This window comes from Scophthalmus maximus, chromosome 11 (assembly GCF_022379125.1).
Source record: "Scophthalmus maximus strain ysfricsl-2021 chromosome 11, ASM2237912v1, whole genome shotgun sequence".
In the NCBI taxonomy this organism is placed as follows: domain Eukaryota; kingdom Metazoa; phylum Chordata; class Actinopteri; order Pleuronectiformes; family Scophthalmidae; genus Scophthalmus; species Scophthalmus maximus.
Genome location: NC_061525.1, coordinates 15,883,648 through 15,900,797, shown reverse-complemented (window position 1 = coordinate 15,900,797; position 17,150 = coordinate 15,883,648). Strand labels below are relative to the sequence as shown.

The window sequence follows — 17,150 nt, the reverse complement described above, 5'->3', positions numbered from 1 at the left end:
TCCCTACATGTACCTTCATAGCCAATGTGGAAATCTGTAGGCTATATGAAACATACATGATTACATAAATATTGAATTAATGTATGTACAGATGGTTGCATCTTTGCAGAAGCAAGCGCTCGGGCAAATGGAAGAGTAAATGAGTGTTGAAGAATTAAATCGATACGGAAACACAACATCTTAACTTGACCTCGATGTGGATGGGAAGTCTCAAGTCCATTTAAGGTAAGGAAACACGCAGCAGTGATGTTATGTAGCACCACAATGTAAAGTTTTTCTGTACAACTTTTGTTTGAGTGTGAAAATTATGGTTACCACTAATATATTTCTGGTTTCTTCACTGCTTCGGTTTGGATATATATGTGTATACGACTGAATTAATTCATCGACTTAGCACCAGAAGAAAAACAAAACAGTTCTTTGTTGATATGCAGTCAATTCTGCTGTGATTCTTTTATTTTGATATTCAAGTCACACACACAAAAAGAGTGAATGTCTGTCTGTGTATCTCTGTCTTTTTCACCAGTGTGTATGTGGTTATATACAATAAAACTTTTGCATTTGCTTCTAGACCAGAAGGAGGCAGTCATGCATCAAATTCTATCAGCAGTGGAGGGTGTCAAAGAGAACAGTGCATGAGACCTGCCATATATGTGGTAAGACAAAGTTTTCTTCAGTTTGTACCATTTTCTCTGTGCATAGATTTATCTATTTTTCCATGATAGCAACACATGTCACTACAATGAAGTCTATGGCCAAAGAGTTAACTGAGTAATGCATCATCGGTCAACAGATTATCTCTTCAAATTATGCTCTCATGAATTGCTCCAGTAAAGCAAATGTAATGAGGGAAAATACAATATTATTTAATCACATCTATGAAAGTTATAACGTACAGGTAGAAATTCCACAGCCGCCAGGAGTTAAAAAAATGTATCTTGTTGCTATTTCTTGGAGAAAGATAGATACTCTATCTGTCCCAGGGGAAACTTTCTTTCGTTCAGTGAGTTTGTGCTGTTTTCATTGATTTTATCCTTCGCAGGTTTTCGTCAGTCACTCTAGATGCTTACACAATCATCAAAGTGTGCTTAAGGCGAGCTGGTCACAGCTGTTGTGGATGTTCTATATGGTGTTTACAAAAGCCACTGGGGAGACATTGTTTTAAATACAGGATTTTTCCAGTTCTTATTTAACAAAGTAAGATGAACGGAGACACCGTACAACTACAGCAGCTAAAGCCTGGAGAGCGAGGTTTAGAACATAACTCGTCAGCCTTTGTGTCGTCGAAACACCACTCATTTTTACAGGGATGTAAGGGGGAATCGTCCTGTATCTTTATTTTGGTCCACCACAGATTAATATGCTACCCATGTTAAAAAGCTCAGAGGCCAAAATGAGCACATACAGAGACGACATTCATTAAGATATATTAATATATCGATTTCAAACAATTTTCTCACCACAAGCATGACACAGACAATGTAAGAAACAAACCATCACAGAACGCCCTGCAGTCTCACACACCAGCACAAGGGGGCGCCATTGCCCTGTGCGGTTTATTATAGCTGCATATTTACACAGTGTAGTGTCTGTACTGCCGTTGACCCAGATTTATCTGCAAATATTCAGATACATTGTAGAATATTGAATATTAACATGCACCATGTAAAGCAAACTCACCGTGTGGTCCTCTCCTTTCTGTCAGAATTTATATATTATCCATTAATACAAATGGAGAGAAAGTCACTGATTTAAAAATAAAGTGCAGAGGAGGAGAATTGTATTGGTGTGTGTGTGTGTGTGTGGGGGGGGGGGGGGGGGGGGGGTAGAGTCAAGAGTGACAATAATCTTTGCCAACAATCTAACTCTGACATTAATTATCTCTAATGTATCGTTAAGATGATGACTATCCTACTCATGGACCTGAGTTGCCCCATCTCTGAAGTATTTAGCGGGATTAACCACTGTGTCAGTTCTGCTTCTTTGTACCTTATCCAATATGTACAGTGCATTTATGCATATAATATGTGGGAACATTTATGCTTATGAACGTGGCCTAGATCATTAAAAAAAATCTGAGCGACAACAGCAGCAACATCCCACTGTCATGTTATCTGCAATACACCGTGACATTTAAACCCAACATTTGCCTTGGTAAGAATATCTCTAAATTCAGAAATTCTCATCATGAGGAAAAGGCTCATTGTTTCATATCCATTCATCCGTTATCTATATCGCTTTATCCTTTTAAGGGGCACGGGGGGCTGGTACACATAAATTTAGTCATTAATAAAATGAAAGCTAACTTGAGATACCAATTAAGTGTATTCAGACGCAGTGAGTTAAAACAGCTGGAGTGGGACGTTTGGAAATGAAGGATTAAAGATTGAAATTTAGACTCAAAGGTTTATCCTGTGACCTAGATGAGTAAGAGGTCTTGATAGATACTCAAGTGAGAATTGCAGGAATATACTGTACTTTCTTATGGAACAATAACCAGCCCCTAACTAATGTTGATCTACAACCAGCTCACCCAAATAAAGCTCTGCTCCAACTTTCACACTCATGAACACACATTTTGTGCAGACACAAACCCTCCCCATCTGGTCGGCAGCACAGATGGTGGCACTTGGTGATGCTAGAGGCCAAAAGGACAACACTAACCAGCCCCACACACACACAGACACACACACACAGACACACACACACACACACACACACACACACACACACACACACACACACACACACACACACACACACACACACACACACACACACACACACACACACACACACACACACACACACACACACACACACACACACACGTGTAAACACACACACACACACACACACACACACACACACACGTGTAAACACACAAACACACACTCTCTCTCTCCCTATTCAGTTTTTCTCCCTTTCTTTGACCGGTCACACAAACCCAGTGATGTAAATGTTTCAGCAGTTTGTGTTTTGGTCAGCCAGATGGAGAGAGAGGAGAGAAAGAGTGAGAGAAAGACAGAGAGAGAGAGGGAGGGGGGTTCTATAGGTGCATGCATGTGAAAAAATATGAATGTACTATTTGTGTATTATTTATGTGGCAGGGTTGTGAATGGTGCTCACATGTCTTGAGAGCTTTCCTCTCTGAGAGCCGGTCCACAGCTCTCAGAGAGGAAAGTGGAAGCTTCTCTTAGCGAGGGAGGGGTGAGAAAAGCAAGCGGCGGACAGTTGAGGAGAAGGGGAGGTGGTGGACAGGAGGTGGTAGAGGGAGCACAGACAGAGGGTGAGGTTGGGGGACGGCAGTAGGTGAGAGGACAAGGGAGAAAGTGTGAGACGTGAGGCAGAGAAAGGACAAATAAAGAGAGAGTGGTTGCAAAGAGGGGGAGCGCAAGAGAGAGGGACTGAAATTAGGAAACAGAGTGGGAGACGGAGGGAGGTTGCTGCATTTTTAGTGATAGCACAGACTGAGGCTGCAGGAGCAGACAGAGGGATGAGAGAGGTACAAATTAAGAGGGAAGAGAGGAGCAGTGCATTAACAGAGAGAGAGCCCGTCAGGATTCCCATGCAGGTAAAAAATACATATATATATATATATATATTAGATATACCTAAAATACAGATTATTTGAATAGTTTTCTTCTACAACAACCGCATGAAAAGATTTCCTGAATGTCACAGAAGAGCAGTCAATCTGTCAAACCATTCCTCCATCCAACCATAAAGCCATATACATGTCCATCTTTCCTTTTCTTTATCTACAACTTAACATCCATCCACGTGCATCTTATCTACTCAACCTTCATCCATCCACTCTTTTCTCTCCTCCCCGACAAGCTCCTCCTCTCGCTTCACTCCATATCCATCTTACAATCATCTCTCCATTCCACCCACACAAGCTCTTCACCACAGCTCACCCCCCACCCCCTCTTCCTCCTCCTCCTCCTCTTTCCCTCACTATCTCCTCTAAGATGTCACTTCCACAGATCCTGAGGGTATTTTTTTTTTTTGTTCAGCTTCCCATATGTTTTCTCCAGCACTTGTCCTTTCCTCTCAGAGAGTCTCTCCACTGTTGTTCTTCTGTATTTTCAGGGAATGTTTACCTCTGTTTTATCCTCTTTTTTTTCAGACCAAACGTAGACTAGAAAAAAGGAGCAAACCTGCACCACTGACCAGAGCAAGTTGTAGGATATTTCATCTGTATGAAGAGGAGACAGAAGAAGCCATCACCTGCAATCAAAGTAAAGGACTATTAGCCTGCAGCAAGAAGAGGGAGAGCATCTTTAAGAGCAGACTCCTGCCTCAGTTGTGGAAAATGTGACTCTCGCTTTCCCTTTTCTCTCCTTGCTTGACTGTCTATCCACAGGCTGTCCCTCCATCTGTCCCAGCAGGATGCAGGCGCACCATTTTGGCGTTTGGGACAAAATGAAATGCTGCAGGGATCCAGGCCGGTTGTTGGGGAGAGGAGGCGAGAGAGAGAGAAAAGCATAGAAGAACATTTGCAAGCTTCTGCGAGGAAAAGGGAGGAGAGAGGGAGATGCATGACTCAGAGCTCAGCAGCTGGAATACTGTGTATTCTTCATGAGCAATAGATAGAGGAGCAATGGGAGCGATATAGAGAAGGGACCGCACCAGAATTGAGCAGTCGTTAGACAGAGGAAGGACGTGACGAGGTCAGAAGCAGGAGCACTGGCGGGCAGTGAGTGAGATATAGGTCGACGTGAATCAGGTTGCTAGAGGCTGAGGAAGGCAAGAAGAGGGTGAGTTTGGAAAGTGGATGGTTTGATATGACTGAAGCTGGCTGAGGGAAGGTTGAAGGTTCGCTGCAGGGCGGAAAGTCCTCAGTGACTGTGTCTTGCTACGGGGAGAGAACATGACTGAGGTCTGCATATGGGACGACAAGCTTCAAGAAAGTTGACCACGGGAAAGGAAGAAAATGGTAGAGAGTAGAGAGGTTTAGAAAAAAAACAACACATAGCACCAGGGGACAGGACATAGAGATGAAGAACCACTCAGGCTTGGCAAGAGCAAAACTTCACATACAAGAAGAGAGAAACAGCTATAAAGGTCGGTAAGGGAGACCAACTGGACATTGCTGACCAGAGAACTTATCGTCCAGTGCACAACAACAGGGACATGGAAACTTAAACTATGACACAAGCACAGCAAGAAGTTCCTGTTAAATATTGATGCTGACAGGCCACTCTCGAAAAAGCTCGCTCCTTGAACCACAGAGGAGGAGGCAGTGGGAAGAGACACAGTTAATGTTTTATTCCAAGGGATTCACACACCGCAGTTAAGGTACGCCAGAAGAAGGCTAAATGTGGAGTTAACATTTTGACTGCAAATTAAGAGTCAGAGATTAGTCAAGCCTCGCGTTCCTGGAGGGATTTTTCTCGGTGAGAGTGGATTGACGACAGAGAAAACTGGACTGTTATCATATGTGGGAACATCTAACGAGAGGAGAATCAACGTTTGAGAGATCACACCAGGACTAGAGCAATTTCTTCTTTCTCTGCAAGCACAAGATCCCAGTCTGGCGGATATCTTATATCTTGATATATATCTTGGATTGACTGCCATTGTGAGCTACATCACTGCCAGACGAGAGATAAGCCAAACACTGCTGAAGCATTCATAAATGTTTCCACCCATTGTTTTGACTGGTACTGTTTCAACTCTCTGAAAATGGACTCACTCCAAAGATTTGACTTGTGAAGGTTTGTTTGTCACGGCTTGAGGATAAATGAGCATGGAAACATTTTGAAGTGCATCAACATAAAGGATTCTTTAATTGAAGACAAGATGCATACTTTGTTCTTGTATCCATGACTGAAAAAGGGTCATTATGGCTGTAAATGTTGTCATGGCATTAGGCTACAGTCTGCTCTCTCTCTCCTACCTGAATCACATATTCCTCAAATTGTCAACACAAAAACGTAGGAAGACATAACGCACGTCTCCATCCAGCTGCGGACCGACCAGCTGCGTGTTCGCGTGTGCGCTTGTGGGTGTAAGGACTGTCGAGGAGCTCAGCTGTGTTTGTGTGAGCTTGTGTGGAGGTGTGTGTCTGTGAGTGTGTGCGCCGAGCTTTGAACCGCAGCTGTGTCTGAGTGTATTTTCAAAGTGTTGCCCGGAGCTGTGTTTCTGTGAGTGTGTGTGTGAGTGTGTGAGTGTGTGTGTGTGTGTGTGTGTGTGTGTGTTGCCCGGATTCTCCCCACCAGCGATAGAGCTGGACCTGAACAGCCGTGGTGAGAGGGGGGACAGGGAGGGGGAGGAGGATGAGAAGAGGGAGGTGAAAGAAACCAGCAGGACGGAGGAGAAGAAAGAACTGACAACATGCTCGGGTAAAGGGACGAAAGAGAGGAGTCTTTGGCTGCCCCCCTGGTGCAATGTGTGGTGAGTACTCATCTCTGTTTGCATGGTGCACTCTCACGGCTGCCGTGTGTGTGTGTGTGTGTGTGTGTGTGTGTGTGTGTGTGTCAGTGTCTGAGCCTACGTGTTAGTGCATGTACACTTTGTATCCATGGAAGAGCATCACATTCCCTTGGGGGGTTTGCCCAAGGTCAAAGGTGAAAGGTCAATCAGAAGCCTCAGAGTTCAGGAGTATTTAAGACAGTTCATGTTATTGGATGCAGGGTCATGTGATCTGGCAGAGTCCACGTGATATGAAGGTTCGGGCGCTCATGTTATGTTTTCATCCACTGATTGAAACAGGTCAATGTGGGTCACATGACGCTGGTGCCCGGTGGGTCACATGACATCCAGCCTGGCACCTGGATGAAAACTGAACCAACCACACAAATCGAGGCACGTTTGACTTCCCTGCAAAAGATATCAAATCAAAATACACTGATTTGTGATATGTAATATGTTCCTATATACAGACACAAAGTTTTGTCTGTGCCTCAGAAATTTTCAGGAATTGGAACTTTGTAGTGACGGACCAACATTCTCGGATGGACATTAAATCACATAATATAATGAGACGCATTAGTTTACAGTACCTTGTATCTCGTAAAATATCCCTCTGGCTTCTGGCTTTTAATTGTTGTGAGTCTGTTGTCAGGCAAAATTTTCATTTTTGCTTGGTCCCCGCCGTGTGTGAGAAACGGAACTAGTTATTATAGCAGCAAATACATCACATACTGCAGAGTATTGGTATTACTGTCTTTTCGCTTCAAAAGCCGAGAAGATCTCAAAGTTTCATAGACCAGTCATCTAAAAACATATTTAGTGTTTAAAAAATGTCAACCAGGCAAACAATGCAGTCTTGTTCTTCTAAAAAACAATCCAGCTGTCAAAAGAGCCATTTCCAACTGAGCCAATCGCTGCTAGTTTTGGTTCAGCAGGTTTTAGCATCGTTTATTTTTATGATGCGTTTCTCAAAACTTAACGACTTAAAGATTTTCATTTTAGCTCTAATGGGTTGAGCTGTCACCTGTCATCTCTAAAGAAACTGAACCAATCACACACACATCGGTCTTTTTCTCTCACACTTTCCTCTCCACGCAGATACACACACACACACACACACACACACACACACACACACACACACACACACACACACACACACACACACACACACACACACACACACACACACACACACACACACACACACACACACACACACACACACACACACACACACACACACACACACGTGGAGGAAGCAGGGCTGTGGCTGAGGAGAAGTGACAGTCGCTTCATGGCCGCTGGCCTTGTAGTGTAGCAGCGCCGGCCTCAAGCTCGTAATGAGGCTGTGGAACGTTCTAGTGTCATACGGATCTGGTTCCCACACCATTGCTCTGTGCATCAGTTAAGTGCACGCGCGTGTTGGTGTGTTTGTGTGTGTGAGAGAGAGAGACTGAGACAGTCGGAGACAGAAGCAACAAGAGGCAAGCACATATATTTTCTCCTCCTGCTAACCATGCAAAAAGATAACAAAGAGATGGCCTTCACGACAAACATGTGTTTGTCGTGTGTTTGTGTACGTACTTTACTTGTGTGGAAAGTAAAAGTAAAAATGATTGTGTCATTGATCTCTGAGAGCAGCGAGGCTGAGAGGTTCTGTATTGTAGAAAAAGCTGTATGATCATCGATTGACACTTTCTGTGTAGTCAATAACACTACCGATCAATGACTCCAATCAATACATGCAATTCCAACTTTCTCTGGTCATTACTGCAAGTACAGCTGATACACACTGCGCCACTGTTTGTTTTGTATTCGTCATTATGAGTATCTGCTCGCCAACCGATTATCTATATGAATACACAAGCAACAGTGAGTCATATTAATGTTCAAAAACGGTTACAAAGGTTGCAATTATTTGAGAGCTCAATACCCAGCATGCACATCTGTCCCAATTATAATTATAATTATATTATTATAATATAATAATTATTCTGACAAATTTCCCCCATCCACCGTCATTACTCTTTAAACACCCTGCATTTCTCTATCTCTCTTATCTCTCTATCTATCAATGCAATACTTCAAGTTCAATGAAATGATTGCAACAGGCAGAAAATATTTTGAATCACTCCCTCCACAAAATTGCAGCTTTTCCATTTACAAGACATTTTCCTCATTAAATCGATGCAAGTCACCCAGGGGATGAATGTCCTTCCAAAAACTGCATCTAATTGAAATCTCACTAATACAACCTAAAATAAATGTTTTCTTTGAGAATTACAACTTGTGTTGCTGCTCACATATACTCACACCAAAATGAACCCTTTGAAAAAAAATAGATAGATAAAAGATATTACTTAACTTTATAGTGACTTTTTCCTGGTGCAATTTAAATTATGCATCTCACAGCCTCTTATTTCAATCCTAGATATTTCCATGAGATTGGTAGTGAATCACTGTGTAACTCCTACAGTAATGCACATTGCACTGCAGATGGACCCTCCATACGGGAATTTATATCACACCCCACATAAAGGAATGTGACAGTAACATAAGCAGAGCAGCTATCTGCGACAATTATGGTGAATGTTATTCATGAGGTTCATGGGGCAGACTGCCTCGCATTGCTCACTGCGTGGGGAAGCCGCTGGTGTATTTCCCAGTGCTACGGTGCATTCGTCCTGCACTGCACAGTGTCCTCCTTGTTGGGTTAAAAACAAGCTTAGAGCAATATTTGCTCAGTTAGTCAGTTTCTAATTATGATTGCTTTAAAAGTAGTAGAGTTATTATAGTAGGATTAGAGTAAATCGGAATCTGATCTACTGTTTTGTTATCGTGTCTATATCCCCTCAGGCTGAACTAGACAACCGTGAGATTTATTTGCAAACACTGTGACACTAACAGTGAGTTAATGAGAAAAACCCTCATATTGAGAAATATTAGATGACATTTTTTTGTTAATCACAAAACAGTCACATCTTGTTACAGTGATGTGGAAGGATGATCGAGGTTTGCCTGGGTGTAACAGCATGGATACTGTATATTCAAAAAGTAATTGGAATTGACTAGAGCTTGAGCTTCTGTCCAGACTGTAGCAAGTCAGAAGTACGGTGGCCCTGAGAGCTCACAGCACAGAGACTTAAGAAAACACGTGCAAATTGACAAAACACAAACAAATTAAGGAAAACATCTTCATCAATTTGACATCACATGCGCGGCATTTAGAAAACCCGCTGCAAACACCGCAACACAACACAACACATAGAGGAAACGCGCTGCAAACACCGCAACACATTAGGAAAAAGCGAACTGCAAATAGACCGCGACGAACCCGAAGTGTTTCCAGAGGACACTCAGATAAACACAATGAACAACATTGCTCATTTGTGACAGTCACATGGCGAGATTAATCACAGTTATCTAGCAACGACGTTTCGCTTACCCTACTTCTCAAAGTCCTCAACCTTCTATCTTCTTCAAACAGATTTACTTTCGAACTTTCGGGCGGTCCGTCCGCAATAAAAGTCCCCCGGTAACCCGGACCAATAATATAGTCGGACCGCTGCTCACTCGCCTTTGTGGCTTTTTTTTTTTTTTTTTTTAACTTCCTTTGTGGCATTTGAATTTGTGTTGGCCCATCATGTCAGATGAACCGTCTAATTTAGATGTTCACAGAACTAGAAGAAACAGGAATAACAATAACAATTTAACATGAAATTATGGTTCCAATAGATATGGAACACATTGTCTGGGAAAGTATTTCCAAACAACATCTGCCTGCACAAACTGCAGTTGGTTGCAAATAGTTTTGTGGACTACATTGTGCTTTTGGTCAACTTCACAGCTCAACATGTGTATGAATTAATCTCCAGCTTTGTCTTTGAAAGTTTTTTTAGCATCAGCTTCTGTTTTGCATCAATACCATGCAGTTCAGTTTGCTGTAATGGTTTAAGTGGGTAAACTAGGAAACTACAATGCAGTCATCTGGTTTCTTCCATAGCTCCAGGGAGCAATTTCAAACACACAATTTATTTGTATATTTTGTTAGCAGTTGTACAATTCTGTACCAAAGTTTGTACCCCAGATCTACATTATTACTTTACGTTTTTATTTTTACCCCCATTTTAAGTAATTTTCTCATTTTATCTCAATTATGCATGTGTCTTATGGCCCTGAGTTTTGAGGTGTACCATGTATTCCCTCTAATTGGGTTGGAAATAATCATGTTACACTGCTGAATGGTTGAGCCGCATCAAAAGACATTGCCATGTCCCTGTCCTTATCCACACACACACACAAACATACCCTTGGGCTGACACAACAGCTGATGGATGTTGAAATTTTTACCCATCACATAAACAAAAGTTAAAAAGATAGAACAACAAGTGGAGAGGTTAAGAAACTGAAGTGTGAGGAAGGAGGAAAATAACCTTTTCAGTAATATTCATTCTTGTGTCTTTATTGATTGTCCCTTATAAAAGAATCATACAACTGTATATTTTCAATGATCTGTAATATGTTACATTACATTAGATTAATTAAGCTTACGTCCAAAGCGACTTACAATAAGTGTGTCTATGCTTTTATTTGAAGGAGGTGAAGTATTGACACAAATGTAGGAGGTATTTGACCACTGGATCTAATTACGGACAGTTCAGTGTAGTGGTAACTTAAATCCTGAGTAAAGCCCATGAGTCATATTTATTTTAGCACAGACACACTTACAGACACAGAGAGATACAAATACACACACTTGCACTGTCCTCAGCCTAACCTCTCTTTCCCTTGGCGCTCCCAAACTGTCTCTGAGGACCGCAGATAATTCCCTCATCAGCATCCAACCTCATTCAGTTTAAATGGACACCATTGATCCCACATCGGCAGTAAAGCTCGGCAACCGTGGAAAAAAAAGGGGAATAAATGAGTGATGAAAGAAAGAAAGAAGAAGGGGTATAATGCATTTTATAGAACAGAGTATTTGAGAAATTATAACACAAGCTTTCATTGAAATATAGTGACAAATTACACCAAAAAGTGTACAAATGTGCATACGATAACCATAGCCACATCCAAATATTGTAACATTAGCCTACTTTTGGTATATATGAGATAAAAAGCAAGCTGTTGTTATTATTGTATCATATGCTATCATGTTGAGTTGGACTTTCAGTCAATTGGATTCAAAAGAAGTGAGAAAATGAGAAAAAAAAAGAAGTGAAAGGAAAAGTGGAAAGGAGGAAAAGAGTTAAAGCAGGATGTAGGCCAAGGTGGGGGGCAAGGACAACAAAAGGGTCTACAAGAAAGAGGGACATTGCAGAAAGAAAAGAATAAACTTTTTCTAAGCATCTGCTTTTGGGGCAGCAAAGGGCCAGACAGCAAACAAAGTCAAAAACTAATTTAATTCTCCACTGACTTTGCCGTTTTTCCCTTCTGTGATTAATATCTAATGCCCACATGCATGCATGAAATAGTTTGTAGCAGGAAAGAAGAGGTACTCTGCTACTCTGTCAGATATAATTAACCTGTCTCTTTCTCCTCCCCCTCCTATTTCCATTTGTTTCCCTCCTCTATTTTAATTTCAACTTTATCCCCCCCCCCCTTCTGCCATGATCACCATCTTCATATCCAGGCGTCACGCCCTGTGGGGGTGGGGTTCTGTGATGGTAACCATGGTCCCCGGCAGCCGCTATGTCTGCAGCGCTCACGCTAGAGAGGAAGACCCAACGAACGACCGCGAGGAGCGAATTTTAGCCGTGCTGGGCATCATCGGGACCATCCTCAATCTTTTAGTGGTCATAGTTGTCTACATCTACACTTCCGTCACCTAAGGTGTTTGTGGACAAAAGACGCTGGCGGTGTCCCCAACTTTGCTCCACACTGCCCGCCCACCTCTTTAAATATTGATGTACCTTTTTATTCTTGGAGGGTTTGATTAGGCAGAGTAAGTGCTGAGATGTGAGGATCGTTGGCAGTGTGTTCAGCTGGATAGTAGCCATATTTTTCTACACCTGCATCAGTGCTCATCAGTGAGTGCAGCTCCGCTCTATTACCTGAAGACTGCCGCACATCACAGAAAAGGAACTACAGGTTGGAATCATCTGCACTCCCCGAAACTTTTGCCGTCACAATTTTTCAAAACAATTCTACATATCCGTGTCAAACGACTGCTGATAGTGTGTCCAGCCGGGACCGGTTGTATATGTCTTCAATCATATTGACTGGTGACTGCGGCATAGCTGTCCTCCTACTGCTGAGACAGCAGGAGTGGAGATCTTACGTGTATTTGATCTAATGGTGGTCGGACTTGAGTGTGCTTCATCCTGCCTTTTTGTCTCATAACTCTTCAAGAGTCTATGGTTACTGTTGTTTTAAAAAAATGATATCTTGCTCCTAGTCCCTGGCAGTTGACTTGAGCAGAGCGTCAGTACAGATGTACTAGATGATCAATCAGGACTAAATATTACTTTCTGTAGTTAGTAGTCACCAAAAAGATTATACATGGACCTAACGTGTCCATATCTCAGCACACCGGAGGAGAGGTTCCTGGCTGTGCTGGGAGTCATCGGCATCGTGCTGAACCTCCTGCTGCTCGTCTTCGTCTACATATACACGTCCATCTGATTCCGGACACCGTACAGTAACTGCAGCTGTAACTAAGAGTCGGGGGGGTTCCAATGATCATATTGTGGGACAGAGTATGTTCTTCAGCCACACATACATTTATATATTGCATCTAAGCACACCCTGATTCAAGGCTCATTTGGAGATATGTTTTTTTCTAGGTGGTTTTCTGTGCCTAATGATATTCTAATAATGATGGGAACTTGATGAAAAGAAGGTGATGAGAATACTTAAAGGCAAAAGAGAAAATATGTAGTATTTGAGTGGTTTATAATAGAAACACACTTCACAAAAGTTCTGTCGTGCAATTTGTGTTTTTGAAGATACAGTACTCTTTCTATGAGACTCTTTACCTTATATCGCTACAATCAAATACTTCCCATCATGCTTTGACCAAAACAACTGATGAAAAAGACTGCCATCTTGTTAGTATTTTCTACTTTCTCAACATGTTCATTGATACCGAAAATACGCCGACATGAAAGTGGACGGAGTTGATGTTTCAGTATGTGCAGCAGCTCTGCACATCGGCAAAGATCCCTCTCTGGGCGGTCGGTATCACAGACTAACGTTGTGTTTTCTGGTGTCATGTTTCTCTGATTGGATCTGCAACTCGGGCACAGAGTGGCACCAGAGAGGGAAAAGCATGGAACTGAGCAAATGTAACAGAGAAATTGCGGAGAACCAGTGTGTATTGTCTGAAAAAAGAGGACATCAAACCTCCGTACGAGGCCTCACCATCTGTCTCCAAACACGCACGCACACAAAAAACTCCCTGGGACTGAGCTGCAACGTTCCCGCTGGAGCCGCATGTCACTATGGATATGACTTTAGGTTTAAGCACTGTGCCTCTAGTGGAGGAGCAAATCCAAATGTAGCTGACAAGCGGGCAGGAAGGATTGGCTTGAATCTCCACTTCATCCTCGTCGTTCTCTTCTCCACCAACAAGCTGACGCCGGAAAAGACATAGTACTGAGAGGAGCCGCATGAGTCTCATGCTGTCATTTCACAAAGCACAATACTTTTATAAATACATGCACCCATACCTGTGTGAAAGATTTAATTCCATACGCTCATCAGTCAGAGGTTCAGGGAAAGACTCAACCAAAGGACCACAGGAACAGTTTGTTTAACATGAATGAATGACCAGCACCTCTGACTGCTCTCTTACCCTATACTGCAATTTTACATGCTTGCTTGTGTGAATACTAGTATTGACAATTTGATATTGCATAATAATATTCTGTGTTAGATTGTGAACCTCTATGATCTTAGTTTGAGAATCTGTTTCATTGTTGAGCGTTCTGTTTGTATAAGCTTGAGAGCAAATCTGAAAGACGTTGGAAAAGGTTTGAGATTAACATTGATACATCAATGCTGTGACAGTTTCATTGCTGGAATAATTAGCTTTTATTGACACTTATTATTTCCACAAGATCCAAAAGCTACAGCATGTAGCTGTGATCTGAGGTGCCAGCAATCACAGTGTCATCATAACGGCTTGAACCCGTGGCCCGACCTCTGATAATAAAACCCAAACAACCTACATATTTTCTCAAACCGTACAAATCGAGTTTTAATCCTCAGAAGGCTCTTTACTAAATCAAAGGTCCGGACGGTCCTCACATTCCACAGGGGTCCTCACATGGACCCCAAAACTCAATTGGTCCTCACAGAGATAGGCATTCACTCACACATTGAAGCTCCGTGAGTTTAATTTCACAAGATCTTTCAGGACACATCTGGAGAGTCGACAGTTGCTGACATCGATGTGACTTGCACACTTACTTCCTGTCACATCTAATAATCGTACAGTGGAGATTGTTGAGCTAAATGCATTTTAAATGTGCACCGAAGCACAGAATGAGCCACCTTTGGTTCGCCAGACATCGGCTGTCAGACTGTGACAGTTGATGCCACAGCTGCACAGAAACACATCTGAATACATTTTTTATGTCGGTGCCTCTTACGGGTCCCTTGATGTTGCAAACAAACAAAATGAACAACATGCTCGACGTTACAACTCAGGTTATCTTAAATACTGGCAAAGGTTTTCTAATAAGGGACCATAAAGGGTTTACAGGCTGTAACTAATAGCTTTATTATTTGAATATAAATAATTTACAAATCATTAGAAGCAATTCATAAAACCAACTTTTGGATTGCACTTTGCCTTATCCCTTTTTAATAAAGTACAGTTCCAATAAATATAGACAAATTGTAATTTCTGGTTTTATTAATATTGATTATTCCTTTTCTATCCTTTACTATTGTTATTTGGCTTATTAGAAAATTAGAAACCCATGAATATTTATTTAGATTGCAAATTTGTTACATCTTTTTTGCCAAAAAGCTCAAGGGTTTTTACAAAACCTGTTCATTTCCAATTGATTTATAAAGCATGAGTAAATTATTCATCAACCATTGCCAAAGCAGTTGGTCAGTCTCTAAGTGTGCCTGTCTTGAAAATTATACCAGTTTGTGGGTTTCTAAAGGCCAATGGGAAAACTAATCTTTTTACACTGAAACAACTGAAAGACATTTATTTTCTGCCAATTTTTTATCTTTTTAAAATGTAAATGCCAAAATGAAATGTGAAAGTATATTAGAGACTTCATGAGGGAGAGTGAACCAATGGTTAGATTAAGCCTAAAAGAAGAATATGGTTAAAAAAAATGAAATAAGAAAAGCAAAAAAAAAAAAGGAATTCAGATTTACAGCCTTCATTATTGTTTTCTGTAGCATCAGTCTATGACGGTCATTCCTCATATCCACAATCATCACAGTATTGGCTGATATTTGATAATAGTACAATAAGTCTAATCTTAATATGTATTTAGCATGCAGTTCAGGTTTTTGGTTAAGAACATGGCACTTCCACGCAGACTGAAGAGAAGTTGAGAGCCTACAGGGCGAGTCCTGCCATCTGCTGTCCCAACAGACATTCTGCCATGTCCTCAACGTGACACACACACACACACACACACACACACACACACACTGACTTCACATTCCCACTCATCCCCACTAATATGTGCAAATGTTATGGAAAGACCTCTCTAATGCCACAGAATAAACAGGTGCATGGGGAGTACACCGTATACTCCTGACCACTGAAACAAGAGAACAATGTTCCAAATGTTCATTCTGACACTTGATTCAAATATGGTCATCCTGAGTCTGAGGCGGCGACTGTGAGACAGAGCCTCATGTTTTTTCATGATTTGTGAGCTGAATTGATTTTTAAGCCTGAGAGGGCACACTGGACACAGACTGTCACTTCTCATTTAACAGCGCAGGCAGGACCCGTGATTCAAGCAGCTGCCCGGTGTCACAAAGCCTCAAAAAATTATACGTCCACGAAAACGTTTTGCGTGACAATCATTCACTAACAATAACATTCCAGGACAGTAGCTGCTGCAGTGCTGACCAAGCAAACGGTAGATTTAAAAAAGGGTAAAAAGTCCAGAATGAGTACCGTTTACTGATCATATTTGCTTCCATCAACAAGTAATAATGTAATTTAGTCTAAGCTGAGAACTTACATCCTCTTGAACTGTGTATCTCCATTTCTGATGAGCCGATACAGAAACTGTTTGTTACAATCACTGGGAGTAAAAACTGAACCAAAGCTGTGAGATCTGGCCAACTTTCCATGTAACAATTATATATCATGTACAGTTATAGTAATGCCAATAAAACGAGAAACAAAAAAAACACCACTTCCAGAGTTTCAATGTTTTTAATAAAAATTGCAAAATCTGACTGTTCTACATGGCTTTGATTTGATATTATTTTGTAATGTTTCTCCAACTACACAGATATAGAGATCACATGAAAATGATGTGAAGGGTGGGTCTCTTTCTTTGGACACTGAGCCTTTTCAAGACAACGGAGCTAAAAGATTGAGGCCCTAATGCACACTGTGCTTCATTGTCTATTTTACTTTAAATGGGACCATCATTTTCAAAATGAACATCATACTGTATTGAAGAAGACTTAAAACTATATATTGAGGCCAAGACGGACAAGATAGTGAAGCCGTGTGTTCAGACCAACCACTCAAAATTCAGTTTTCTTATTCAGGGTGAATCACCGAAATG

At 41.5% G+C, this 17,150-nt stretch overlaps 2 long non-coding RNA genes across 3 annotated transcripts in view; one reads left to right on the top strand and one right to left on the bottom strand.

Annotated features, from left to right (window-relative positions):
- LOC118299133 overlaps positions 1-10,136 on the bottom strand; it is a 58,182-nt gene extending 48,046 nt beyond the window's left edge. Inside the window, exon 1 of one of the 2 annotated variants that reach the window (XR_007031686.1) lies at positions 9,869-10,136. This is a non-coding gene — a long non-coding RNA (uncharacterized LOC118299133). The remainder of the gene's footprint in view (positions 1-9,868) is intronic. The other variant, XR_007031685.1, reaches the window with a different exon arrangement.
- Positions 30-16,812, top strand: LOC118299132. Its single transcript, XR_004789773.2, has 4 exons — positions 30-225; positions 572-656; positions 4,133-6,402; positions 12,056-16,812. It is a non-coding gene; the product is annotated as an uncharacterized LOC118299132 (long non-coding RNA).
- Positions 16,813-17,150: the final 338 nt, after the last annotated feature.